The 27,798-nt window shown below is 38.5% G+C and overlaps 1 protein-coding gene across 4 annotated transcripts in view; it reads left to right on the plus strand.

Annotated features, from left to right (window-relative positions):
• The window catches only part of Lrrc4c (leucine rich repeat containing 4C), a 1,216,524-nt gene that overhangs the window by 1,116,819 nt on the left and 71,907 nt on the right, over window positions 1-27,798 (plus strand). The window contains exon 1 of one of the 4 annotated variants that reach the window (XM_005384097.2): window positions 1,350-1,374. The exons of the other annotated variants lie outside the window; for them this stretch is intronic. The gene's annotated coding sequence lies outside the window, so the exon portion shown is untranslated. Of the gene's footprint in view, window positions 1-1,349; window positions 1,375-27,798 lie in introns of those variants that run through there. 4 annotated transcript variants of the gene reach the window in all.

Below are 27,798 nucleotides of genomic sequence, written 5' to 3' on the forward strand. Positions count from 1 at the left end.
TCTTTCTTTCTTTTTCTTTCTTTCTTTCTTTCTTTCTTTCTTTCTTTCTTTCTTTCTTTCTTTCTTTCTTTCTTTCTTTCTTTCTTTCTCTTTTTAGTTTCCCATTGTTTCCAAAGTTTACATAACCAGAACCCTTTGCTTTCAACCAGGAATAATTGACTCAAGAACGCAGAGGAGTGCTCCTGCATTTAAATGAGAAGTGACAAAACCTCACCAACCTAAGGCTTTATGCCTCTCTCCTCTCTGGCCCTCCTCTCCTTACAGAAAACAAACAAACCTGAGTTTCAGTAACCTTCTGAACCAGATACCTACCTAAATATTTGCAAGGCGAACAGTGTCAGTGGTAAACTCGCTGACCTAATTGTGACTTCACAAAGAAGCTGTGTTTGAAGTGAGAATGGAGATGCAGGTAGGCAGAAAGCTGTCATCATTACCATAATCAGCATCTTCAAAGAAGCATTACCTACTTATGTAGAATGATGGATAAATATAGGATGAGTTTTACGTTATGCTGATCATCTATGAGTAGGAGGAGAAGAAATACTTGACTTAATTTTAAAATTGGCTTCATTTCCCAAAGATTTCTGCCCTAACAATGACATACCACACCTGTCCATTGTAGCTTCTGATCCAGTTCCTTTGCATGGTGTCCTTTGCTTAAATCTTTTTCTTTACAAACTGAACACTCTTTGAGGGAGTAGCTCCATGCTCAATGCTCTAAATTTCAAACTTTACATAATTTTTTGGCAATATATGTGTACTAACAGAGAATAACAGCATTTGGAGGGTCTCACCTTTTTGGGGGGGTGAGATTTAATGCATGCTGTCAGATCTTCCAGCATACTAACATCAAAGACTGTAAAATCAGAGAACTGGCATTTCCCTAATTTTAAATGAATTTCTACTGAGCTAATTGACATTCAAAGTCATATGGAAATACAAAATGTGCCCCGTGTGTAAGATGTGTGATCACAACACAGAGTGAATGTTTAAAAAATGATCACAATAAAAAAAATTAACCATTAACCCCCTCACAGTACATGCCCCCTTATTTCAAACGCACACTGTTGCCTTACTCTTGTTACTCTGTGAAGCTGTTTTGGAAGTTGTCTCTCATGAGTGTCTTTAGTTGTGCTCTTGTGGCTATTGGGATGTCCTGAATCCATTCAAAACATTTACCTTTCAAGGTCATTTTGACTTTGGAGAAGATCCAGAAGTTCCAGGAAGCCAGACCTGATGAATAAGATGGAAGAAGACACTGTAATGCTTTTACAAGCCTGTTTTTCTGTTTTCTGTTGCACTGGCCAGCAGCATTCACCATATTTTTATCACGCTTAAACACACTCGCAATAGAAGACTTCCGGAACTGTTTTAGTAAGTGGCAAGAAGGATGGGTAAGTGACAGGGAGAATTCTTAATGGCAGTGGGTCTTTAACTGCAATAACTTTTATTTATACACAAAATGTACATTTTAATCAGCCCCTGTACATTCGTATGTACTGGTGATAAACTGCATTTTAAAACCTGAAAGGTAACTTAACCTTTCCCTCCATGTTACACCTTAAAAACGGAGGCTCAGAAAGAATCTTTCAGAATCATAGCTACTGTGTATTAGGGCTAAATACTAGCCTAGATTTCAGATTTGTTAGGTTCCGTGCTGTGTGTAACATGCAAGATAGGCACACTATTATAAAATCTATGGACTCTTACAAAAAACTCAAGGAGAAATGGTATGTGAGTAGTCTCGCTAAGGGAAATGTTCCTTGTGGAAGTCCATGTCGTTTACCTGGACAGCAGCCACCCACCCTGCATAACTGGAGTTGGATGTATTGATGTGGTGGTGCTGAGACATTGTTGAATATTGCTGGAATAAACTACATCGAGCTTTTCCTGTGTAGCATGCCAACAGAGGAAAACCCTAACAGTGAATTTATTGGCCTAAAATTGATCTTACTAAAGTTGGTGCCCATAGAATGGTAGTCTGAGTCAGAATGGAATGCGTTCTAAGCTATGAATCAGATAACTTGCAAATGAAGAGCCAAGCCAGGGTTCCTCTTGCTAACTGCATGACATCTGTCAAATCACTGAACATCTATGGGCTTCGGTGTGCACTTTTGTCAAGCTGAAGTCATTATTTCTGGCTCATGTGGTTTTAGGAAGAATTATGTGAGATAGTTTAGGTAAAGTTCCATCGCATAGTGCTTACAAAAAAATTTAGTACCCAGTCACTCAGAGTAAATCATTCGTTGCATAAATAACTAATCTATATCTAAATTCAACAAAAGATTTCATGAAGGATTAATAAGTGTCTTTGGTATTTGTTAGAAAGCAAGCAGTCCTGCAGAAATGGAGAGGGGTATTGATAGAACCAGTCAGCACATCTCTATCTTCCACTAATTATCTAACCTCTCTCAAATATTACAATCTCTTTTTTTTTTAAGAGCAGAATATATTTATTGAGGGAAAGTTTCTGTCCAAGAGAGAAACAGAAAGGGGGCCCCAGTGGGTTGCCCAAGATTCTGTCTTTTCTCTCTTTTCAATGTCTTCATCCATGCATGTCTTTACATAGGAGAGGTTAAACGTTTTTTGTTGTTGTTGTTGTTTTGTTTTCTTTTTTCTCTGGTACCAGGAATCAAACTCACGACCTTGCACTTGCCAGGCTGGTGCTGTACCGCTGAGCTAAATCCCAAGGCCTAAATGTTTTTTTAAAGATGAGACAACACAACAATACCTACTACACTGAGGTTTCATTTTTAAAGGCAAAGCTTGCCTTCCCTAGTTTACTTTCTGTTTTTAACTAGTACATGTTAGTGATGTTCATTATGGGGAATGGATCCATTCATATAACACATCTTGATCATTTTCAATCTATTTAACTACTCTTCCTTTTCTTCACCCTCCTGATCTATTTCCTTACCTCCAAGTGTCTACCTCCTAGTTTCCTATCAACTCTGCTTTATTTTATTGATTTATTTACTTGCTTGTTTATATTTTAGGCCTCCTTCTTGTTGAGTTTGGACTGTTTCAATTAGCACAATGGTCTCTAGTTCAATCCGTTTTCTTTCCACATTTTTTTCTTTATGACTCATACTACCTTGTGTATGTATAAACCATTTTTATTCATTCATCTGTTGACAGGTACCTGGGGTATTTCCACAGTTTAACTCTTGTGAATTGTGCCACTATAAAAATGGTATGCATGTATACTATGATATCTTTAATTCTTTAGGAATATACATGGAAAAGCTATAGCTGAATCAAATCCTATTTCTATTTTTAGTTTTTTGAGTCATCCACATGTCGATTTCCATAGAGGTTGTACTAGGTGAGATTCCCACCAATAATTTCTAAGTGCTCCAATTTTTCTTGCATCCTGGCCAGCATTCACTTTTTGTATTCTTGATGAGCATCATTCTGACTGGAGTACCACTGAAGTGGTTTTGATCTGCATCCATAATGGCTAAAGTTGTTGAACTCTTTTTCATATACTTACTGAGCGTTTGTATGTCTTCTTGTGGGAGGATTCTATTCACTTTATTTTACCATTTTTGAGAGGACAGTTTAGCTATTTGCTGTATTCAAATAATATAGTCAAGCTATATAATAGTTTAGCTCTTTGCTATATTGAGAGGACAGTTTAACTATATTCCAGAAATTAATCCTCTAGTAGAAGAGAAGTGGACAATAATTTCCTCCCTTCCATAGGTTGTATCTTTACTCTGTTTAGTATTGACCTCGTGTAATGCTATTCATATATGGTGGAGAGACAAATGGGTTAAAGTATGCTTCCTTTATGAAGCAACTTTGACTCTTTTGCATAGAACCTGGAGAGGTAATTTTGTTATGGTGCGATAAGCACAGTGCAAGTTATGATAGAGCTAATTGTTCTCTTAATTCCTCCTAACTGAATTTGGGCAGAAATCGTTACTGGGAATGTTGAGAATGTTAATTCTCTCCTGAAAGAGTCAATGCTTAAGTTTAGGATTATAGGCCCAGCACGCTTCCGCTGCACCACTTTGCTGACTAAGCTAAGGATTAAAGGAGCAGAAATTAAGCGAGAATTAAAGACTGAAGGAATAATACAAGTTTCTAGTTTCTGCTCCTTGGAAATTTTATCTTTCACTCAGTAGTGAGAAACTGTGGAATATTACATTTTCTATGGTTCACATGAGTCAAAAGATCATGATCTTTAGGCTCTGTTGCATTGTGTGTGTGTTAAATTGCTTTTTTCATATTGCATTTATCATGAGCACCACAAGTCATGAGAGCTGTAAATTGGAGAAAGCTAAAAAAGTAAGGCAAATAGTGAAAGAATTTGGTACAAGCCATATACAAATAGAATAAAGGTTATTAAATAAAGCCCAAGTTGTGGGGAAGAGATTCAAGCATGCATAATGGAAGTTTTTATATATATGGAGAGAGAAAGAACCAAAAAAACTGTATACATCAGGAAAAGAAAAACTTGTATAAAGATTTTAGTACTAAGTTTATTGACACTTAGTGAGATTAATATAAATTACCTTTGACCTGTACAATTGCAAGAGGTACTCAAAGTGGTGGCCATTGGATTCTAGACATTTATTAGTATGGCAAACCACTGAAGTGTATGTACATCTTTTGAGAGTCTCTCTCTCTTTCTCTCTCTCTCTCTGCATTTAACATTATATAATAAGTGGTTTAATGCTTGTGGCATTAATGCTTGTGGCAGACCTACTGTAACACAGAGTCATTACCTTATCATTCAAATAACTTTATAATATGGACCCAGTCTATATTTCTAACCACTTCTCATATTTCTTATATTTTCTTTTCTCTATTTCTGAAATTTTGCTTTCCTTTAATCAGACTGCTGACTCCATGCTGTTCCTAAACCTGTTGAAACTTTACTAATCACTGTCTAATTGTAGATCTCACCTTCCTGATTAAGTGAAGCCCCTCCGCAGGGCTCAATGGAGGCTGCAGAACATTTGTTAGGTTTCTTCCCTGTGAACTCATCCTAATTCACTGAGGGCATTCACTGTGAGACCTGTAGTTTCTGTCACAGAGATTTTTAACATAGGAGTCGAAGTATGAGTGTTTACTCAGTGTAGACGAATTATTTCTTTGAAATCTATTGCTTTATTTAGGTGAAAACTGAATCCAGAAATAATCAAACAATCTCCACTTAGTAGAAAAAGATAAGCACGTTCTGTGCATTAATATCTGGATTTTGCTGCAATCATTAAAATCAACTTTACAAAAAATTTAACACATGCGAACATGACTAGGATATATGGTAAATTCTTATCATCCTATAGGATTGTTTTCCTGTTTCCTTTAGAGATCTCTAATTTTTTCCTTCTCTACTAGGCATTGAATCCAAGGCCTTCACACTGAGCTATATGCTCCTCAGCTTTTTCATTTTTTTAGTTTTGAAACGGGGTCTCCCTATGTTACTAAACTTCCCAGGCTGGGCCTAAACATGCAATGCTGCTGCTTTGGCCATCCAGACTGTTAGGATTATAGACAACCACCGTGAATTTTTAATAATTATATAATGGTGAACTCTTCCTGGGTATTTATAATGGACTAGAGCATCTTCAGCTGTCCTGCACCTCATGTACTACAGAAAAGTAAATGGAAGCACAAAACAGATAAATAATTTTCCCAAGATGAACTACTTCCAGTGAAGTAACGAAGCATTTTTATTAGGGATGCAGAAGTTAGAATACCTGGAATAGAGTCATTGCTCTATCTTTTGCAAATTACCTTCACTCAGTATATCAGTTTTATAAGTGTATGAAGTACTTCACATAGCACCTGGAGTAGAGAAAGCTCCAGTTAAAGCTGCGTGTGTAATCAGAAGCTGGATCACATGTGAAATCTCGGTACCTGCGGGCTGAATGAAGAGGACGTGGTCCCTGAACCCTGGTCTGACTGGGGTTCTCCACGGAGCTTCTCAGCCTCTTCCCAGTGGCATCTTCGCTGTTAGCCTGAAATAGCATGTTCACAGCAGTGAGCACCACACGAAAGCCTCGCACTGAGGTCCAGGTTAAAGGCAGGCGAGTAGATTCACTTGTCAGCTTAAACTACTTTCACAGGGCTGGGGATCTAGCTCAGCGACATAAACGCCTACCTGGCAAGCACAGGGTCAAGAGTTTGATTCCTGGTACAGGAAGAAAAAATAAACCAAAAACAAACTACTTTCATTCTCTGTGTGATTTATATTTGTATTTTTTAGAAAAATACGTGCCGATCAGGAACATTTGGAGTAGGTAAAAGCTATTAAACGCATGAATGACATAGGCTAGTATACTGATAAAGGGAGAAAGCTAAAATTACACTAGAGTTATATAGAGGATCTTAAGTATGTGCTCGAAAGATAAAAGAAGGCTTGTAGCACAGAAGAGCAGTCAGTAGAGGCTAGAAAGGACAGTAAGGAGGCGGGAGAGGAAGGGTAGATAGTGGGTAACAAAGGAGACCTAATTAGGAAGAATCAGTCCTAGTGTACTATGTATGGCACAGTACAGGAATCCTAGTCATAATAACATAATCATAACAATAATTTACACATAACTAGAAAAGAATATGAAGCTTTGCAATGCATAGAAATTATAAATGTGTGAGGATATCAACATGGCAATTGCCCTAAATTGACCACTATACATTGTATACATGTATTGAATTGCCCCTTAGGTAGGGACAGCTAAGATATTTTAAAAATTATATAGCAAGGATAGAAACAGGCTGGAAAGAACTGAGGAGTGTACCAAAATGTTGAAAGGCCTTGCATTTGGTTAGTAAATTTCTGGGTGATTTCCCTTTTGAATAGTTTGGAATATTTTTGTGTGTTTTTCGATATTCTGAGTTCTATTTGCTTTATGGTAAGGAAAAATGAGATGCAATGCTCAGGTCATCAAGCCTAAAACACTGAATTCATTAGCTGTGAATCTTGAGCTCCTGGAGCTTAGATTCCACTTGAAAGCTGTTGCTTTGAATCTTCAATCAATAGCAAATGATGCTGTGCAGTATTGACATCAATGAATTCACCCCCAGAAGCACTGAGTGTTGCTTGCAGAGTTCCTCAGGGGAGGTAGGGCTCACTCACACTGAAGCCTGTACTGTAATTAATACAATTAGGAATAAAGAGTGTTTTTTCCAGAGACATGCATATCCAAGTTTATAGGACCAAGTAGACTGACCAGCCTTCTACCCACCAGGAGTCTATATTTATCAACCATCATATGGTACAAAAAAGCCTATTCAACTCTAAAACCTTATGATGGTTAGCAATTTTGGCAGGCTTAGGACTTGACAGACTTTTCTGCCATAAACCTTGACACATTTCAGTGATTCTCAATCCCGCTCAGAAGACAAACGATTACAGGGAGCCATAGTTTTAAGAGATTTACCACTGAGAGATATTTGGACAATTACAAGCAACAAATAAATAGCTTTAGTTAAATGCAGCTGAGGGTAATTTGGCATGTTGCAATTCTCTGAATGGAGGAACGATGCAACTGTTCCCTTATTTCTGCTTTGTTTGTTTAAGGGAATAATGAGTGGTTCCATTTTAATCCATTTACTCATTCAATGGCTATTTATTGAATCTCCTATGGGCCAAGAATTGTTATAAGTACTGATAATAAACAAGGAACAAAACAGATAAACTTTCTGGTCTTTTCAGAGTTTGCAATGTAAAGTAGTAGTGAATGGGTTAGTGGAAGAATATATGAAAGAACAATACACTGAGTAGATACACGTCAGGAGTGCCACTCTCCCTGGAAATTCCCTCAAGGACAGAAGCATTCAGTGGCTGTGCCATGCAGTATGGTAGCCACAGGTCACAGGTGACTGCTGGCTGCTGACTGAACTAACCAAAGTACAGCTAAAGAGCTGAGTCACACTTTGCTTCATTGTAATGTAATAGTCACACAGGACTAGTGGCTACCATACTGGAGGGCACAGATCTACACAGTTGTAGGTGTAGATGTATATGTGAGGAGAAAGGCAGGGTGAAGAGGGGGTGGTGACAGCTACAAATAGTCATCAAAACAGACATCTTGAGTGAATACCAAAAAGAGGTAAAAGACCATCCTAAGCAGAAAGACTAAGCAGTACAGACATGGAGGTCGGTACCCGCTGGCTTGGAAGGTGAATGGTATGGAGGCCAGCTTGGATTCAGGGGAATGTATATGTATATAATATTTGGAGATGCGACTGTGAAGGCCAGGGGTCTGAGTGACTTTCTCACTGCTGGGACATACTACCCAGCACCACAGTTTAAAGAAGGCAAGGTTTATTGTGGCTTACAGTTGGAAGAGGTTTCAGTACGTAGTTCAGTGGCTCCAAGCAGGGTAGCATGGCAGAGGAGAAACAGCTCATGGCACAGGAGGCCAGAAGTGACTGGAGATCAAGGGAGGAGAAAGAGAGATGAACCCTCTCTGGTCACGGCCCCAGTGACCCAGCTCCTCTCGCCATGCTTTAGCTTTTCTTCCCTGCATCACATGTGGCTACAAACTCACAGGTGGAGTAATGCACTGCTGTCACTCACACCTCCAGGCTCCAGTCATTTCCTAAACGCCCCACCTATGAACACATGCGACTTTGGGAGGACATCTACTATAAGTCAGAACACCATGGTACCCTAGATTTAATTAGGTATTAAATATGCATGTATATGTACATGTATATATGTAAATATATCTATGTTAAAGGTTTATAATTTAGAATCCACAAGAACCTCATTTCCTCTAAAGCCTATGGAGGTTAGCTGGCTACCATATTTATCAAACCATATATTAATTTCAGATTAATTGCGTGTATACTGTTAAATTTTCTGTGATTCTTTAAACCCCTCTTGGACATGGACTGCCCTTCCATATTGTGTGATTTTTTTTTTTTAAAATTTTTTTCCCAGTACCAGGAATCAAACTCATGACCTTGCACTTGCTGGGCAGGTGCTGTGCCACTGAGCTAAATCCCCAGCCTTGTGTGTGATATTTATGACTCGGTTCTCCTTGGGTCTTTCCTTTCTCCAGCTAAGTTATTCTTTTTCTTTCTGGAGATTTAGAGCATCTTTAAACTTTAAATGTCCTGGAAACATGTTACTGAAGAAAATATGACTGCATAGGCAGTTAAGTCTGTACAGTTAATGACAATTACAGATCATAGTGCTGAAAAACAATCTAAAAGCAAAATATTTCAGAATAAAAAATATTAGTTATGTAAAGTTTCACAGAGTGTTAAATTTCACATATTCAGATTTCTTTTGGATTTTATCCAGTGAAACAGACCTGTCAAATTTTAAACCTTCCCTATGCATAACTGACACTTAGTCACCATCTAATGGACCTTTATCTCACATTTTGGCTTTATCTATGACTTCAGTTTTAACAGGAATCTCATTGTTTTGTGAAAATATTATAAGGCTCTCTTTCCTAAATTTACTTTTAATCGAGAAAATATTTAAGTAGAATCATCCTTTCTTCAATTGAACATCAGTATTCTAGAACTGCTATCTTTTTAATTCACTTTATTCCATTTATTTAGTTAGCCAGTCAGATCACTAGTGAATAGCCTTTATATCAACAGAAATGAGAAGGATGAAAAGGAGTCCAATATGTGACAGCATCAGGAAATGCAGTCTGTCCTTTATTGAATGGCAGTCATTAAATTTATTGAGTGAGCTATAAGAATGACTATTAACACTATAGCTTTATACATATGTATTATTCATCACACATATGCGTCACCTAATTGTTTGTATACCAGAATTGCAAGACAGATCATAATGCTTTTATAATACATAATACCTTCAAGATGATATCACATCATAGCTTTCCCATTTACTAGCTGTATTTACTATTTATAATTGAAGTTACTTAGTCTTGCAAAACCTTAGGTTCCTTGTCAAAAGTTTGGGGACTATTAATTATGCTATCATTGTATGAAATGTGTGTAAAATTGAGATGAATATCACTATGCATAAGGCTGTTGTGTCATGTGAGATAATTCACGTAAATTTCATGTAAAATACATATAACATTCTTCAGCTTAATCATGTATTAAATATTATTTACTATTAATCACTTTATGCAAGTGTCTGTATATATAAATACATGATGGAAAAAATTTTGTTAATTCCATGTGGCTTAGAAGAACATAGTTTTAAATCACATACTCTCTAGCCTTCCCACCCACACATCTACTTTTAATCTTCCATAATGTACAGTTTATATGCAACCAGAAACTATTATTAATGAGCATAAAGGAAAATTGATTAACATCCTAATGACTTCCTTCCACGGAGCTGAAAATGATCCTGGATCTCCTCAGATGCTCTGTGATGGCTGCTCCTCGCTGTAATCAGTGTTTTCAAAGCCTCTGACTTTGGCCTTCTGTTCTGCACCCCTAGACTTCCCACTCCCGGTGGAACTTAGGATCTTCCCTTTCCTCTCATGTCTTGTTCTCAAACTCCGCTCCTTTGTGGTGCAGAACACCAAGAGTCATGTGGGAGATGTCATTTGTTTTCACTTTTACTTTCTGTTACAAAACCTTGCAGAAAGACTTTATGCTTGTGCCTCCTTCTTGTGGGTATCTCCTGGGTCTTTGTTCTTTAATGCTGTGTTCTGTTCGGGTTATTCTTCCTCTCAAGCTTCCCAACTTGCATGTCTTTGTTTTGGAAAGAACTAGCCTGTTCTATTCCAGTGATCCATTTGGTCACATGACAAACCTTGCCTTCCACCTGAAAAAAATGGTCCAGTAGGACACAACTGAGAATCCAGCTGGCCCCATCTTGTGCTGCTTCCTTTGTGAAGTTCTAATTCAAAGCATGCAGGGACAAACAAGAGGAAAGGGGAAATCAATGTTTGGGTAAGACTGAAGGAAATTGAGCTTTTGTCAGTGTCTGGGTCTCTTTGAATGACTAACTGTAAGGCAGACATGGGGGGATTTTAGTCCTGAGGAGACAGGAAGGTGTTATAAGAATTACCAAAGTCTATTTTCCATTTCCTACTGAAAATGAGATGGGAAAACTAATGTCAACGATGGAAATATTAGTAGCAAATATCAGGGGCACAGCACAGCTGGAACACTAGTCATCATGGAAGGTATAGCTTTAGCAGTCACATATCCTAATTAAAATTTAAAGGAAATGTAAGTATTTGTCTTACATCTATATGAAAGCTTTCCCCGAAGCACTGGCTGAGGGGAATGGCCATGGGGATAATACACAAAGAGAATCAATGATTGAATAGCGATACTTTAACACAAGGAATTTCCCTTCTCATTTGCTCCATTTGCTCACAGAAAAGCCAGATTACTCTCATTTACCAGTTTTGAACAAAGAAGGCCATGTTTCTCAACTCAGACCTTTTCCCTCTCAGTTTTCTTGAATACTTTGCAAATTTCTCTCTCAGCTCTTTAGCCTTTGGGTCTGTCAAAGAGTGCGTGTTCTTTGAGCTCTGTGTAGGCTTTCTGCCTTCCTAGCAGTTCTTAATTCTTCTCTTTGTTTCTTTCTTGAACCGGTCCTGAGCTTGGTCCTTTCCCAGACTGTCTTTGTGTTTGCATTCCCCCGGGGGAAATTTCCATGGGCTCCCTCATTTTATGCAGTCCAGGCCAGGGGCATGGCTTTTATTTCTTGGACCCAGCAGGGGTTTCCTGCCTGTTTTTGTATGTCAGTTTCTGAGTTAATTGGACTAATCAATCTAATGAATTTTTCTGAAGTTGGTCAACTGTTGCAGTTCCAAGAGCTATCCCGACAACAGTTAGTATAGCTAATTGGTGGCACCCCCAGGGTTGAATTTAGTTTTTCTGGGTGTTATTGAGAAGCAACTTTACTCATTGGGAATAATCCTTACCATCTTGCAACCTAATAGGCTCCTGGGAAATACACATTTTTAAACATGACAAAATGGTTTGGGGCAGACACAAATTAGTCCATAGCATGAAATAAGACAAATATGAGGCTAAATTCCATTTATTCCACTTTACTGTTGTAGTAAGAATTAAATGTAACCTATTGTAGTGGATCGATAACTGGTGGTCAACATATAAACCCCAGCTGAACTGAGTATGTGTAGTGCTGGGTGTGGGAGGCCCACATGGGGACTGTTGCCAGCAGCATAGGAGGCAGAACTGGAGGAGAAGAAAGGCTAGGCTGTTGGGAGCTGAGAGAGGCTGTTGGGAGCTGGTAGAAGCTCTAAGGAGCTGTTGGTTGTTTTGGAAGAGCTCGTCGTGCTGGCTTTAATGATGAACCTGGCTGTTTTCATCCTCTGAGGCTTTGGTTCACTTTAGGGGAGCTCTGCTCCTCACTTTGAGCATTGCTGCCAAGCTCCGGAGGGGAAGATGGTATACTGTGGTCTCCTGAGAAGCTTGCTGCGTTGGCTTCCCTGGTGGGAACTCGGCCACCTTGATCATCGGAGGAGCTAGGGACTTCATTGTTGCTGAGGATGGTTGTGGTACCTTTCAGGGGAGCTCTGGTTCTTCTGAGCATTGCTTTCTGGCTCCAGTGCAGACCCCTTAGCCTGCTAGCACATCTCCTTCATCCCATTGGCACAGACTTTCCAGATTCCACCACTGACCTTTGAGCCTTCGCAGTGCAGATCCGTGAAACAGGCCTGCATAAGGTATTGTTATGGGCTCTGGGCCTCCAGTTGGAATTGTGGGAGGCATTGTTATGGGCTCTAGGTCTTCGGCTGGACTCATGCAAGACGTTATCTTGGGATCCAGGCCCTCGGCTAGATTCCTTGGTCTCTAGTTTGTGGACAGATTTCCTGCGCTCTTGTATATCATTCTTTGGGTGATTATTATAAATAATCTTACAAACTATGTGTCCTATATTATATTGTTCTCCCTTGCAAAAATAAGCCCCAAACCAACACACATACCTTCCCTGGGAGTGGGGATAGACACCAGTAATTCCAGTACTGTACTTTGAAAGACTGAGGCAGAATGATTGCAAATTCAAGCCCAATCTGAGCACTTTAGTGACATAATGAGATCTTGTCTCAAAGAAGTGGAGTTGTGGCTGGGGATGTAGCTCAGTGTGAAGACCCTAGGTTTAATCCCCAGTTGTGCAAAAAAAACAAAAAAAAACAAAACAAAACAAAAAAAAACAAACCCAAAAATGTGAAACGTATTAGATACTCAAAAAATAGAGCAATAAAAAAATAAAGGAAACATTATTTATCTCTTAAAAGACTTTACTCTCTCACTTGAAGTCTTTATAGGCTCTCTGAGTAGAAAGATTAAATTATTTTTCCACTATCATGGTTTTATGAAAAGATGCAGATCTTAGCGATTAGGTTGTGCATATAATGCCCTTTTGTTTTGCCTGCTAGGAAAGTTAGGTCATCATATTTTGAAGAAATTTACAAGAGATTATTCAGCTACTAAATAGCAGAGCCCAGAATCTGCTATCCTTTAGACTATGCTGTCGTGCCCAACTGTACCACATTGGGTACCAAAATGACCTTCCTTTTACTCCAAGAAGATCAAAATACAAGTGACTAAGAAAATCTACCAAGAACCATACCCTTGAATGTCCTTTCATAGTAGGGGTGAGTATATTATTTCCAAAGTTGTTCTCATGGTTGTTTCAACAAATTGCGTGAGCCAATCTTCACAATATTGGCTCACATTATTTGGTAAAATTGGTAGAGAATTGTCACTGTCAGCTGTGTTTAGTTTTTAGCCATTACCATGTGTTCAGGGTTTGTCACAAGGGCAGGGCAAGAAAGCATTTTCAAGTGATGTTGGCACTGTGGCACATACCTTCAGATTTAAATTCCATTTTCTCTAGGCTGCACAACATTCTTCTGGGTACCTTTAATGCAGACTATTTTCAATTCACTCATTTTGGTAAAATTTTTTGGTGATTAAAGCCATCTTGCAAAGCATGAGGGATGGCTGTGTATGTGGAAACTTCTGCTTGGATTCTAATCTTGGCTTCAGTCTTTACTAGATATGGTACTTGGAGCAAATTACTTGAAAAGTGAAGATAATAGTATCCACCTCAAAGGATGGTTGTGACATGAATGTGATTCAGGGTATACAAGAGATTTATGTAAAGCTATGCATAGAAGTATTATGTTGCATATTATCTTTGCGGTGGGCAAAGACCCCAAATCTAATTGTTTGCACAAACTAGAAGAGATATACCAACTTATTTATATTTCCCAAATATTTAGCTTCCTGGTAGCTTCAGAGATTTTTCTTTGTTAACTTTCCTACAGCTCATTGTGTTTATCTTGCCTGAGCCCTTGTGAAAGTTGGTCATTTTTTCAAACTACTAAAAGTTTGCAATTCGATCATGTAATTACCCTGAGTGCTTTGCTCCTAATCCTTAACAACAAGCATTTAGTTTGTTTTCAGAGCTATTGTGCTTAATTAATATTTATGTAAGACTTAGGGAAATCATGAAAATTAACAGATGTCCTTACCTTAAGCAGGTGGTGCTTATATCAACAATGGCAGCAGAAACAGTGATGCTACCATAGTGTTTCTTTAAATCTCAGATTCAGTTCTGAATCTGCTAAACATGATTTTCATGTTTACACCCAGTCTGCAGTGGGTAAGTAAACATGACTGTAACATATTCATAAAAGATGATATGCATTTCAATGCATAGTACAGACATCTAAAACTACTTGTCTTTTTAGTTATGCTAGTGCAAAGGTTATTCTGTCCTATAGAAATGTCTGGAAATAATACAGAATGGACAAATTGGGTACATGAATTTACTAGTAATCCAGGCTCGTTTTGTGTTTCTCCTCTAACATTCAAGCACAGTTTTCAGCCTCAAATTAAAACATGGCTGCTGAACGTCCATCCATTGTATACAAATTCTGACACAGGAAGAAAAAATTGTATGAAGTCATCTCTAAATCCAAATGTACTTCTTTAGAGCATTGTTCTTGGGATTCCCATATGACATGTTGGCTTATATCTCATTTTTTTTTATAATTTAGTCGCATAACCACACCTTGGTAAAAGATTTTTGCAAATTAATGTTTTTTGTGAGGGAAATCCTTCTAGGTTCCAAACTAAAACCAACTCTTTAATTAAGAAAAAAAAATGACCACTGTCTGAGCCACCACCAAACTTTTCATTTCAAATCTGCTATTTCGTTGTTTTTCTAGTGCTTACTTTGAAGTGATATTTTCTGTGAAGTACTTTTCCATAACCTCTGAAATCTGTTTACAGTGAACTTTTTTTTATTTATTTCATTCAAGTTTATTTGTATATAGCACTTGCTTTCAAAAAGATCTGAAGAAAATTCCCCAAATCACATCAAAGATGAAATTTTCTTCTTTGGTTCATCTACCTGGCAAAAAATTATACTTCCTAAGTGCCAGGCACTGACTTCAGTGCTGAGTACAGGAAGCATGTACAGCACAAAGATAAATTAATATAGAGTCACATTTTTGATGAAAAGATAAAGAAATCTATAATATAATGTCAGGTTTTGTCAATAAAGCAAAATAAAAGGCAAATGAGGTAGATGACGAGGAGTGCTATTTTTAAGAAGCTAAGAAAGCAGCAGTGCAGACATCCATTTCTGAGTGCTCTTGAAGGAGCTTGTCCCTACTGGGCTCAAAAACATAAGATAAAGTAAAATTGGGGAAGGCAAGAAGCTACAGCTCAAGTGTAGAAAATGAGAGTTGTAGGATGCAGATTTACCAAGGAGAGGGATCAGAGCCAGCTGAGAGGAGTCCAGCACTTTGAGGAACTTGGCTAACATTCCACAACAACCGAGGTGAAAATACTCATTTTTATGTTTTGTTTTGTTCGTTTGTTTTATTTTTCTCTTCTTCAGTTCAGCAATGGTTTAATGATTGATTGCACAAGACAATTTATTAGATACTAGAGATTTATTAGATATTAGGTACTAGAGATGAAACATAAGTAAATGCTCTTTCAGCTCAAAACTTCTGAGAGTTTTCAGATCAGCTCAGAAAACATATAAGCCCCAAACTTCATACCTGTACATGGAAGATGAAAGAGACCTGTTTTTTCGGTATTCTGTTTTGATTAGTGGAACCATTGTATAAAATTGTATAAATTGTATAAATTGTATAAAAAGCCTGAAAGATTATAACTGAAGTCATAAGTTCATTTGCCTTCTTTCATTAAGACGTATGGGAATCATAATACCCCCATTGCGTTCTTGGCCAATACCTGTCAGATAGCTCTTGCCAAAGAGGCCTACCTGATGTGGGCACACTTGGTTCCCACTGTAGCCTGCTCTTCTCTTCTCAAACAAAGTTCTTTCATCCACTCATGGTATCTCCTTGAAGACAATTTTCCCCTGGCTCTTTCTCACAGAGTTAATTACTTTTGTCTGTGTTCTGCTCCAAACTTCTGTTATATCAGGCATTGTAGCATGTGATCATGATTTTATGCTAACATTTTTATTTCCCACTAGAATAAAAGTGCTTTAAAAATAGACTGCAAAGTATATGTGTTATTGAAATTCTGATACCTAGCAAAGGATCTGGCACACAGTGAGTGTTTGCAAAAAAAAATGTTTTTTGTTACATGAAAAAATGCCCTATTAAAGAAGAGGCTAATGTTCACAGCATGGAGTAAATAGAAAATTCACAAATTGTGCCTTGATTATTTAATCTCTTCTTTCCAAAAATCATTATTTTGGGAAAGCTTTTAGCCTTTATCCCAAGTTATTTCTAAGTAAAATGTATGTGTTTTCATATTCCAACTAAGTTGTCTAGGTAGTCTACAGGTTACGCTCTTTAAAGTATTTCATGAAGAACTTCACACTTCTGCATATTTCTTCAATGAAAATTATTTAGATTTATTTCCTTTTATACTGGTCAGTAGTCACAGGCTGTCAAGAACAGCTGTCTGGAGTAAAGCAGAAACTCTAGAATAAACTTAAATTTCTATATGTAAATTTATTATTTCACAAGCTCTTCACTAGATTACAAATTCCTAAAGGATAGGAAATTGTATTATGAGTTGGAATTTTGCTAGAGAAATAGATATAACACAAGATATACAAAAGCATAAGAAATTACAAGATTGCTTACGATGGTCAGCCACACAATTGGGTGAGAAAGCATGCAGAGGGTGTCTACACACTGGAGAACAAAGGATTCTGTCCAAAGTCTGGAGCTCACTGCAGTGTCCCCTGCCAGTCTGTATCAAGAGGCCATAGGCTCTGTGATAAAAGGCTGAAGAGTCTACTCCAGATGACCAAAGGATCTGCACCGGAAGCCGAAGAGTCTGCTCTGGAAGCCAGGAGATGACATCCAAAGTGAAAGTGAAGACTGGAGTTCCAAAGAAGAAGCAGAAGCAGATCCGTCCTTCCTCATTTCTCCTTTGTCCCATCCAGGCTACAAGCCACCATAAGGTGGATCTTCTACACCCTAGGTGTGGAATTCCTGAGATGATTTAGTTAACCTTCTCTTAACTCCATGTCTTAGTTACTTTTCTCTCATTGCTGAAACAAAATACCCGATGCTCAAATTTAAGGAAGGAAAGATTTATGTAGCTCACAGTTTGTGGAGGCTTTAGTCCATACTGGGCTGGTTTCAAGGCAGAGTGGAACATGACAGAGGGCAACAGCTCATGGCAGTGGGAAAACAGCAACAGCAAGAGCAAAAAGGGAGGAGCCTCAAAAAGCAGCCTCTTTCCCTCCCTTATATTGTATGTAAACTACTCTCCCCAGGGCAGGTGTAGCACTCACACCCATAAACCCAGCATTGGACCATGGATCAATCACAAACTCTAGAAGCCCACCCCATGACTGCATGAGGCTTTGGGGGCACATCCAGACACGAACCATAAACACTAAACTTTTCAAACTGACACAATCATCCGTCACAAGAATTCTGCTCATTCATCTTCACATCTCCTGTGCAAATTGCTACAGCACAAATTCATAATTTCTTATCTGAAACCCTTAGGGGTAAGGCAGTGGTGTGTTGGCAAATGTGTCACAACTGGCTCTCAGAAATGCACATGCACACTCACACACACACGCACATGCAAACGCACACGGAGATGACATTAGACTATTCCGTGTGTAAATGCCTGCGGTCTTGGCTCATTTAAGGCACGCAGTGGAAGTCCCTGAATGTGAAGTTGAGAAGGGATGCACAGCTGTTGAGGACCAGCTCAGGCACAATATCAGTGGATATCTAAATGGATTTTAGAGCTCAGATTTCTGATTTTAGATCACAATCTGCTCCTAAAGTATGTTATATAACACTTCTAGAGGTATCTGAGGCAGTAGGTGCAATAAAACCAATTAATAATTTTACAGCAATATGAATATTTCCATTCTAAAGGAAATGTAAGTGCCAAATAGGAGAAGAACTTTAGAGCCTTTTCTTCTTTCACAATTTAGAATTCAATACCTGCATGTAGCATTAGAATGTTTAAATAATAACTAGTACTTCAGTGGGAAAAAATTCATTAGCTATCAAATACCCATCCTGGGTATCACTTCTCAGCCTGTTCATTTTCTTTGAGCAGTTTCCTTCCTTTTCACAATATCTATTGTACCTTTTAGATTTTATTAACTCCTTCAGGTTCTTATGCTAAGGAGACAATACAGTGTTTACACATGTGGGTCTGGTTCATTTCACTTATGAATATGGTCTCTAGCTGCATCCATTTACCTATAAAATCCGTGAGTTTATTTTTTTTAGCTGAGTAATATTCCATTATATAAAATAGCATATATATTTTTTATCCATTCCTCAGATGAAGTGCATTTGGATTGCTTCCACAATTTCACTATTACAGATTGTGCTGCTATAGACATGGGTGCACATATATTGCTGTGATTTGATGTTTTCCATTCTGGAAAAATACCCAAGAGGGAAATAGCTGGGTTGAGTGGGGCCTCTAATCCTAGTTTACTGAGGAATCTGCAGACTGATCTCCACAGTGGTTGCACCAGTCTACATTCCCAACTCCACGGACAATTTTGTAAACTACATTAAGATTGATCAAGGTTTATTTGTTTGGCCAATGGAAAGCTCTCCTGCTTCTTGTAAGGAAAGGACATGTCCAGGGATTTGTTTGATTATTTGGTTACTTACTACTGAGGAAAGTCAATTCCCCTTTCCTACAAGCTTCTGTGTGTTCTCTATGCCTGTCGCAGAGAAGTCATTCCCTCCAGACATGAAAGGAGCATTCAAGATCTTCATTCCAGAATATGTTTCATCTGTTCTAAAGAGAATGAGAACCAATGAAATGCTAAATTACTGTTTCTCTCACACACATGACGGACTTGTGGATGTGCATGTAGCATGGTTTTAGCTTTCAGTGTGTCCCTCCAGAGGTGACATACCACTTCTAAGAACACGGACTGGGTCTTCTAGCTCAGTTGCCCTCCCAAAGCCATCCTAATCAGATGCATACATGCTACTCAGGAGGCATGACCTTTCCCCTTGAGCGCTGGGAAATCACTGAACCTCCTGGAAAAGTGCCAAAAAATGTTAATTCTATTCTCTGTCATATATGACTGTTGGGATAATCACTCTAATTAATCTTCTCAGTTTTTACACCTTTACATATACTTATGGAATATCTTATGATTTATTAATGTAATAATAACCAAGCACTCTGCTGGTTATCAGTGACCAATAAGATAAATAGCTTTGCCCTCGGAGAGCTCTCAGCCTGGGAGAGAAGGGGCTTACATTACATGGTACGATGCATTAATTTTAAAAGCATATGCCAAAGAAGATACAAGGAAAAGACCACAATTTTTTTCAGAAATACAAATAATGTTATTGAACATGAAGAGAACATGAGAGGGAACACCAGAGATTTTGGGTGTATGGACCTTTAAAAGAAATCCAATGATTCTGTGATTTTGGTACCAAGTGTGAATCAAATAATATTATTGAACATGAAGAGAACATGAGAGGGAACACCAGAGATTTTGGGTGTATGGACCTTTAAAAGAAATCCAATGATTCTGTGATTTTGGTACCAAGTGTGAATCTTAGAATCAACCGTTAATACACTTGTAAATTATACTACTTCATAAAAGGAAAAACTGTTTTATTAATAAAAGAATTTGATTGACTGGTTACCCCTTGTGACTGAATAGGACATTAAATGGGTAAGTTTTGAAGAGGATGAAAATGAAAGACAACAGATGGAATGGGAAAATATCTGATCCCTAACATGAAATAGTTTGAAATAGTGAAGAAAAGATTGCAAATAAATATAATGAATATGTATAGCAAAGACTACGGGAGGAATAGAATGAGACAACAAATGATATGAACCTTACAGATATTTTCTTTTTCTTTTTCTTTTTCTTTTGTTTTGGGTTTTGGTTTTTTTCCAGTACTAGGAATCGAACTCACGACCTTGCATTTGCCAGGCAGGCGCTGTGCCGCTGAGCTAAACCCCCAGCCCCCTGACAGATATTTTCATTATTGTAGTCTAAGAAAGAATTTACCAGTGATTACCATTTTTGCTCCCCAAATGAATGTGTGGTATTTTTCTTGATGGCTTTTAGGAGACAAAAAGAATCAAAAAATCTTGGTATACTTAGCTTACTTAGGCTGCTCACACCTCAAAAGACGACTTCTATGCATTCAATAAAGAAAACATTATTGAAGGCGAATGCATTTGTAATTCATTCTGGTGACTCCTGATCTCAGAGTGATATCTTAATTTGTCACACCATAACGTTTTTGTTTTCCTGAGCTAAAACAAAATTCTTCCAATTGCTTTGTTGTACCTGGAGGTATTATATTCACATGTTCTTTTAGGAAAGCAGGTTTCAAAGGCAGTCTAAGTCCTGGGAGGGCTTTACCTTGTGGAGAGGCTTTCTTTAGGCATATAAAAGATATATAAAATAGTAGGCTTATTCTATAAAGACTGAAAGGAAGAATCAGGGTTGGTGGGTGAAATTCCCATTGAAATCAATTTTGGTTTCTTGTTCAGGAGAACTGTCCAAGGTCAGAGCTGATTAGGGAGGAAATGATTATTCAAGGAAGTGGGACTGGGATCCCTGCACATCATCAGAATGCTTCAAGCAGGGTGGATATATCAAAACAAAAATGTCATTAGCCAAGGCTAAGCAAGCAAAGAGTTTTGTTTAATATATTTCAATAGGAGTCAGAGCAGTTGCAACTAAATCTAAATTCTGCTAAAGAAGAGAGGGGAGAAATACAAGGAGGTGTTCATAGGGCATCTGAATAGTTATCCTTTTCCAAAGGGAAAGCAACCCTCTAATCAAGATAGGTGGAACTATGACTCAGGGACAGGGGCTGGAAGGAAGTTAAAGTCCCATCTGCTCAGAGAAAGTGGTCAGTAATGGCACTATTTGCTTCGTTTATTGCATTTCAAAGAGATGGTTCTTGGGTTCTTAAAGAAGTTTGTAAAAGTGAATAACAGCTCTAAAAAAGTTTCACATGTTAAAGAGCAATGCAGGTTAGTCATTCCAGAAATGCAAATTAAAACACTAAGATTCCATCTCACCTCAGTAAGAATGGCTGTCATTAAAAAATCAACCAATAACAAATGCTGGGGAGGCTGTGGAGAAATAGGAACTCTTCTCCACTGCTGGTGGGAATGCAGACTGGTGAAACCACTGTGGAAATCAGTTTGGAGATTCCTCAGAAAACTAGGACTAGAGGTCCCATTCAACCCAGCTATTCCCCTTCTGGGTATTTTCCCAGAAGATCTAAAAACATCATATCACAGCGATATATGTGCACCTCTGTTCATAGCAGCTCAATTAGTAATTGCTAAATTGTGGAAGCAACCCAAATGTCCATCCACTGAGGGTTGGATAAAAAATTGTGGTACTTTTATATAATGGAATATTACTCAGCTATAAAGAAAGATAAACTCAAGGCTTTTATAGGTAAATGGTCACAACTAGAGACCATACTCGTAAGTGAAATAAATCAGACCTGCATGTGCAAGCACCACATTGTCTCACTAGTGTAAAACCTGAAAGAGTGAATAAAAGCTAGGAGATATGATAGACATTGTGAAATGAAAGGAAAATGCTGAAGGGTAAAGGGCAACTGGGATGTGGGAAAAGAGAAGGGAAAGAAGGAGAAATTTTGTATGTATGTATATGCAGGATAGTTAACATAGTTGAACTACTATCTTCTATTTCTCTGCTGAAACAATTAATGATTCCTTGATTGATCAATATTGCATGTGTCTGTTTGTTTTCCTGAATAATCACTTTGAAGATATCAATATGTAACACAACAAGCATTGTTAATTTCCTACCATTTTGTTTGTAACTCTGTATTGTTTGTATTGTTCTTTTGCTATTTTGTAAATGGTTGTTTGTTAATGTTTTCCTTCTTTTTAAAATAAAAAAGAAAAGAGCAATGAAGGATGATAACTACAGGGCTCCTCCTATAACTGCTCTGAACAAAAGGTACTTAGGAACCTAGAGTTAAGGCACCCCAAGGTTTAGGCACCTTAAGGGAAAGGAAGCAGCTGGTAGGTTCAATGCACAAGAAGGACCCTGTAGCTGGAAGTCAAGTACAGAATGAATGGTTATAAAGGATTCCTAACAACTTCTGTTCAAATGTGTGACTTTTTTCTTCTCTCATGTTAGCTAAAAAGGTGAGGAAATGACTTAAGTCAAATTTTAAAAAAAATCAAAGAGTGGTACAGGGCATTCTGTTTATGTAGATAAATGACATCTAGTGATACCTGCATGTGTTTTAAGCCGAATACCTACATTTTTTTTTAGTGAGGGAGGTTCAACTTGTGTAAAATTAGGCATCAGAACAGAGTTCCAATTTCCAAGTGAGATACTGTTTATTTCATAATTTCTTGTTCTTTCATTACGGATTTCTTTCAGAAGCTCCAGTTACTTCTCTTTTACCCTATGTAGATTTCAGAGACTAAACATTTCATCTCTTGGCAGTCATATTCATTAACCTTTGGTAAATGTTTGCTGGAACCTCTAATAAAAATCAGTAACTTCTGCTTTCATAACAAACTACTGTATGTCAGCAAAGGAGACCTGGGTGTTATGGAGCTTAAGCACACTTCACTTTTATCAGTTTTAAATGGAAGAAGAAAGTCTAATGATGGCAAAGGCTGTCCTACACTACTGTTTAGGGATCTTGGTAATGAGAGGAGAGGAACATATCATTAGAGCATCTATTTGCTCTTCTTCAGATACTGTTTGAAGGTTCTGTTTTTATTACAGAGTGTGGTTCTTTATTACATATCAATAGAGTTGCCACCACCAAACTCACAGCATATCTGTATCATGTTGGACTGACTTAAATTGAAGGTGGGTGAACTCCAGCTACTCAAGGGAGCCACAAACAGCAGTACCCAGTGGCAGAGCAGTGATTGAATTCGCCAGTCGAGTCTGTGTGAGGCTTGCTAATTTACAGTGGCAATTTCAAACATAGTGGCTAGGCTTTCCCTGGAGAGTTCTTGTGGGCACAGCGAGTGAATCAGGGTTTAATATTATTTTTAGAATGACCTGCAAAGATGGATGAAAAAATAAGTAGATGATTTCATAATTAACACTGTAAATGTAAATCATGCAGGTTTATTTGTCTTTGTAGGGGAAGCAACTTCTGTGACCTATTCTCCAGCCAGCTACGTCCTGGGAAATGGACCTGGAGAAATGCAGTAAATTTGCCTAATGGCTTTTGCCTTAAATGGTCAAGCTTTGATTATTAACCTTAATAGCTTTGCCCCCTCCCTTCAGGCACAGATCCCAGAGGACTGGTTTCCTATGGCACCTGTGCTGGTCCCATAATTGGAATTGATGACTGACCACCACATGGGAACTGGGGGCATTTGTCAAATGCTCTTATCCTTATGAGGCAGGAGAAAAAAAATAAAGACAGGCGAAAAAGGAGGCAAGGCAAATCATAACTTTGTAGCAGTATGTTTCAGAAAAACTGCAACTTCAGGACAGGAAAGTTGATGGAAGAGTTTTTGTTTTTATTTTATTTCCCTTCCAGGAAAAGTTCTTAAGGATTTTAAAGGCAATAAGCCTATATCCTGGGCACCAAGCCTGGACCTTTCACCTATAAACTATGCTCTCTCTTACCACCATCGCTGTCCTGAAAGTGCACTGTTAAACAGACAATATATGTGGGCTTCAGATACATGTAAATAGTTTGTGTTTTAACATAGCCCACTAATGGAATTCTAACCCAACAGTTAGAATATACATCTGAGAAATAACTCATCCTAGGAACATCACCAGGTAAGCTTTCACCTCTCCCCCTGTCTTCTCTCTCCCTCCCTCCTCCCTCCTCTCCTCCTCACACACTTTATTCATTATTTCCTTTGGAGTGTGTTCTTTTAAAGTTCTTCCCCATAAACTTCATCTTGAAAATTCTTTTTCTGTGATGAGAGTCAGCAATCTCCAGCTTCCCCTGAGGGTAGGGTGAGAAGAAATGTCCTCCAGCTCCACCTACGGGAGGGAGGCTCCTCTGACCCTGTCCAGTGACCCATACAGATGTGGTCCCCTCCCTACTTGGGAAATTAAGCTCATAAATATTTTTAGAGCATGGGGCCTCTGAGTTCTACCTAGCCCAACTCATTCATTTTAGACAAAGGAAAATGAGGTCCAGAAAAGGCTATGTGACCTGTCTGTGGTAGTATAATTTGTTTGGCATAGAGAGAGAATTATAACTCAGATTTCCACTCCCTCTTTGGTTTTGCCTCCAACTAACATAATTTCTTTGTGACTGAGTAATTTTCTCAAGGTTAGGGGACAGGTTATGGATGTGCAAGTGAGAACACACTTCTTAATCATCTATTCTTTTGGAGACACTGCCTCCTTACACTGCCTCCTTACACAGCCTCCTTCTTTCCCGTCTGCTGTGAAATCACTTTGCTTGTCATCAAATAGATGCCCTCAGAGTAAGCCTGTTGGATGTTGCACTGAGTACATTTGTTTTTGGTACCGGAAATTGAACTCAGGACCTTGCGCTTGCCAGGCAGACACTATGCCGCTGAGCTATTCCCCCGGCCCTGCGAATAACTTTTTCCTGACACTTTTTTCCCCCTTAATAAGCCATTCAACTCTGATAACTTCTTTCTCTTATACAGAGGAGACAATGAGGAACAGGGGTGTTAGACATCCTGGCCCAAATCACACAGCTCATTAACTGTAGGCATGGAGATTTGCACAAAGATCTTTGTGATTTTAACACCTGAGAATTTAGCTCCGATTCTAGGCCGATATGAACTCATGTTTATCATCCCTTGAAAAGCTGAACTAACTAAATGCAAGGAATATTTAAAGTTGTTTAGTTTGCTTTGGGGGCCTAGGGAGGTTGTTTTGGCTGCCTGCTAACTTTCTCTCTCTCTCTCATCTCTTTATCCTGTCCTACAAATTAAGTTTGCTTCCACTCCTTCCCCACCTTGACATACAAATAAGCACTTATCTTGGAATGATTTTACTCTCCAGCATGGATTTGCCTCAATACTTCAGTGTTAATCCTTACAGCAGTTGTTGTTCGAAGGGGATATCTGAACATAATGGACATCTGAGCTTATTGGAGCTCTTTCGGTCAGTATTTCATCGGCACGTCATGGGGTCTGTGGACTTACCCGATCCTTTGTAAAGGGAGCCATCACCAGTGCGTGGGCAAAGTAAATGAATAAAAGGCTTTCATTCCCCTTGCTGAGGTGGAAAATCAAAGGTCTTTCTCTTTTGCTTGGGGAAGTAAAGGTGGAAGTCAACATTTCTCTGAAGGAAAAAGATCTGTTTATTTTTATTGCTGTATCAAGTAAGAGTAATACATTTCCTTCATGTAACTCCATAGGCTGATGTTTTGAAACATCTCATTTGTTAATGGAACTCTAAAGAAAACGAGGTTGGTCCTAGTGAGCATTTCCCCGTGGCAAGTGGGAATTCCAGGAAGGAGTTTGGGAAGTACAGGTTGATGTGGGACTTTTCCCTTCTGAACTTGTGGGATGGGCTACACTTTAGCATAGCTGTAACCAAGGAGACACCTCTTTCTCCCTCTGTCTCTTCTTTTCTTTGCAAATATGCTCATGTGAACATGCGTCTTGTAAACCCATACTACACTCCTACCCCACTAATCACATGAAAGTCCGTTCAGCTGACTACACAGTGAACATGCGTGAGGTGTCTGGTGAAAGAGTCACAGAAAAATTTCAGAATCTCCCTCCCCTGTACAGACATAGCAATTCTACTTCATGGGACCAAGGAAGGGTCCTATGGTACTACTGATGCTTCTGGAAATTGTGAACATCTGCTTCCAAAATGAGAATTATTGCTTTTAAATTGAAATAGTAGCAGTCAATACCCCGGTAACAAGAAAGAGATTAACAAGAGATAGGCTAAGGATGTTATTTCAAAAGTTTTAAAGGACAGCCTTCAGAAATGTTGGCCAAAGGACCCAGGATAAACCGTATCTCTGTGCTTAGTTTCAGTGAAGAATGGACAATGATGTAGAAATTCCGTGGGATAAAAACAGGAATGATCTGATGGTAGTAAGTTCTCCTTAGTCTCTCTGGTATTCCTTTTCTCCAGCTAAATGACAGCACACCTGTTCTTGAGAGTTTTATGTCCAACTTTCTGGAAACATGGGCTGGATAACACCTTTATGGCCAGCTCTCACAGTTTGTGGGGGAGATCCCAAGAATGACCTTTCTACTTCTGCTATTGTGTCAGTTCCCAAGGTTTTATATCTTGGAGCAGTGATTTTTCTGAAAGATTTAGTTGACAAACAGGGAAATTTGGGTCAGCATAGAACGATCAGGCTCTCAGACAGGATCAGCGCTTAGTGTAGATTTCAACAACACTTTCAGCTGTGTGGGGCTTAAGCCAAAGACCCCACATTTGCTTTCGCATCTCTAGGAAAATGATACTATTTCACACATTTCTTTGAAGGGTTAAACAAGAGAGCACCCCTGGGGATGGCTAAGGGCATATAGGAGAGTCTGTTGTAGTCTAAAGTTCCTTGTGCTCTCTTCCAGAAAATGTCCTCATAGGTAAACTATTTGGGAAGAAAAATTAATAACATTAAAAAATCATATATATTTCAGCAATGTGAAGGGCATATTATGTAATTAAACTCTAGAAGCTTAACATCTTTGTAAAATAACCAATCATTTCTATTCCATTAGGTAAGGTATTCTCTTTCTTCCTCTTTCTGAAGCAATCTAATCACTTACTCAAGTTAAATAAAGGAAGAAAAAAAAGGCAATCCTTTAAAAATAAGTCTATGGAACATTTCTCAGCTGAAAACCCAATGACTCATTTTTCAGTTAGGGAAAAACCTTTATTCTTGATAATAGATCCAAGGCCCTGTGCAATTAGATTCCTCTTCCCCCCAACAACCACAATGAAAGTCACCCTTTGCCCTCAGCTTTCATTTCTCTTTATACTGTTTGTCCAACATGCCACACATGCATCTGGGCGGATCACTGAACTAACTTTCCTGCCCCCTCAGAGTAGCAATTATCCTTCTGTAATATCACAAAGTACATTCCCTCACCTTTTCTGGGAAATATCTGAAAGAAGGTAATCTCCTCTGAGGTTGGTGTTTTTTAACTCTTAGTCTACTACAGTGTCTGTATCTGATCTTGTTCCTGATCCTATGATCACCTTTAGGACCAGGTTGACTTGATTTTGTACCATAGCACAAAGCAGCCTCCTTGTAGAGAGCTTGGTGAATCAGCAGGCTGGAAGAATGTAAATCCATATAGAACTATTCCATATTTCAGACCCAGAAAGGTCTATGGACATGCATGGGCAACTATGCTAAAGAAGAGCTGGCACAAATCTTAATCTAGAATTGGAATTTGAAACTAAACTTTATTTGAACTTTGAAATGG

The sequence above is a fragment of the Chinchilla lanigera genome, unplaced genomic scaffold (genome assembly GCF_000276665.1).
Source record: "Chinchilla lanigera isolate Chin_1 unplaced genomic scaffold, ChiLan1.0 scaffold00021, whole genome shotgun sequence".
Classification (NCBI taxonomy): Eukaryota; Metazoa; Chordata; class Mammalia; order Rodentia; family Chinchillidae; genus Chinchilla; species Chinchilla lanigera.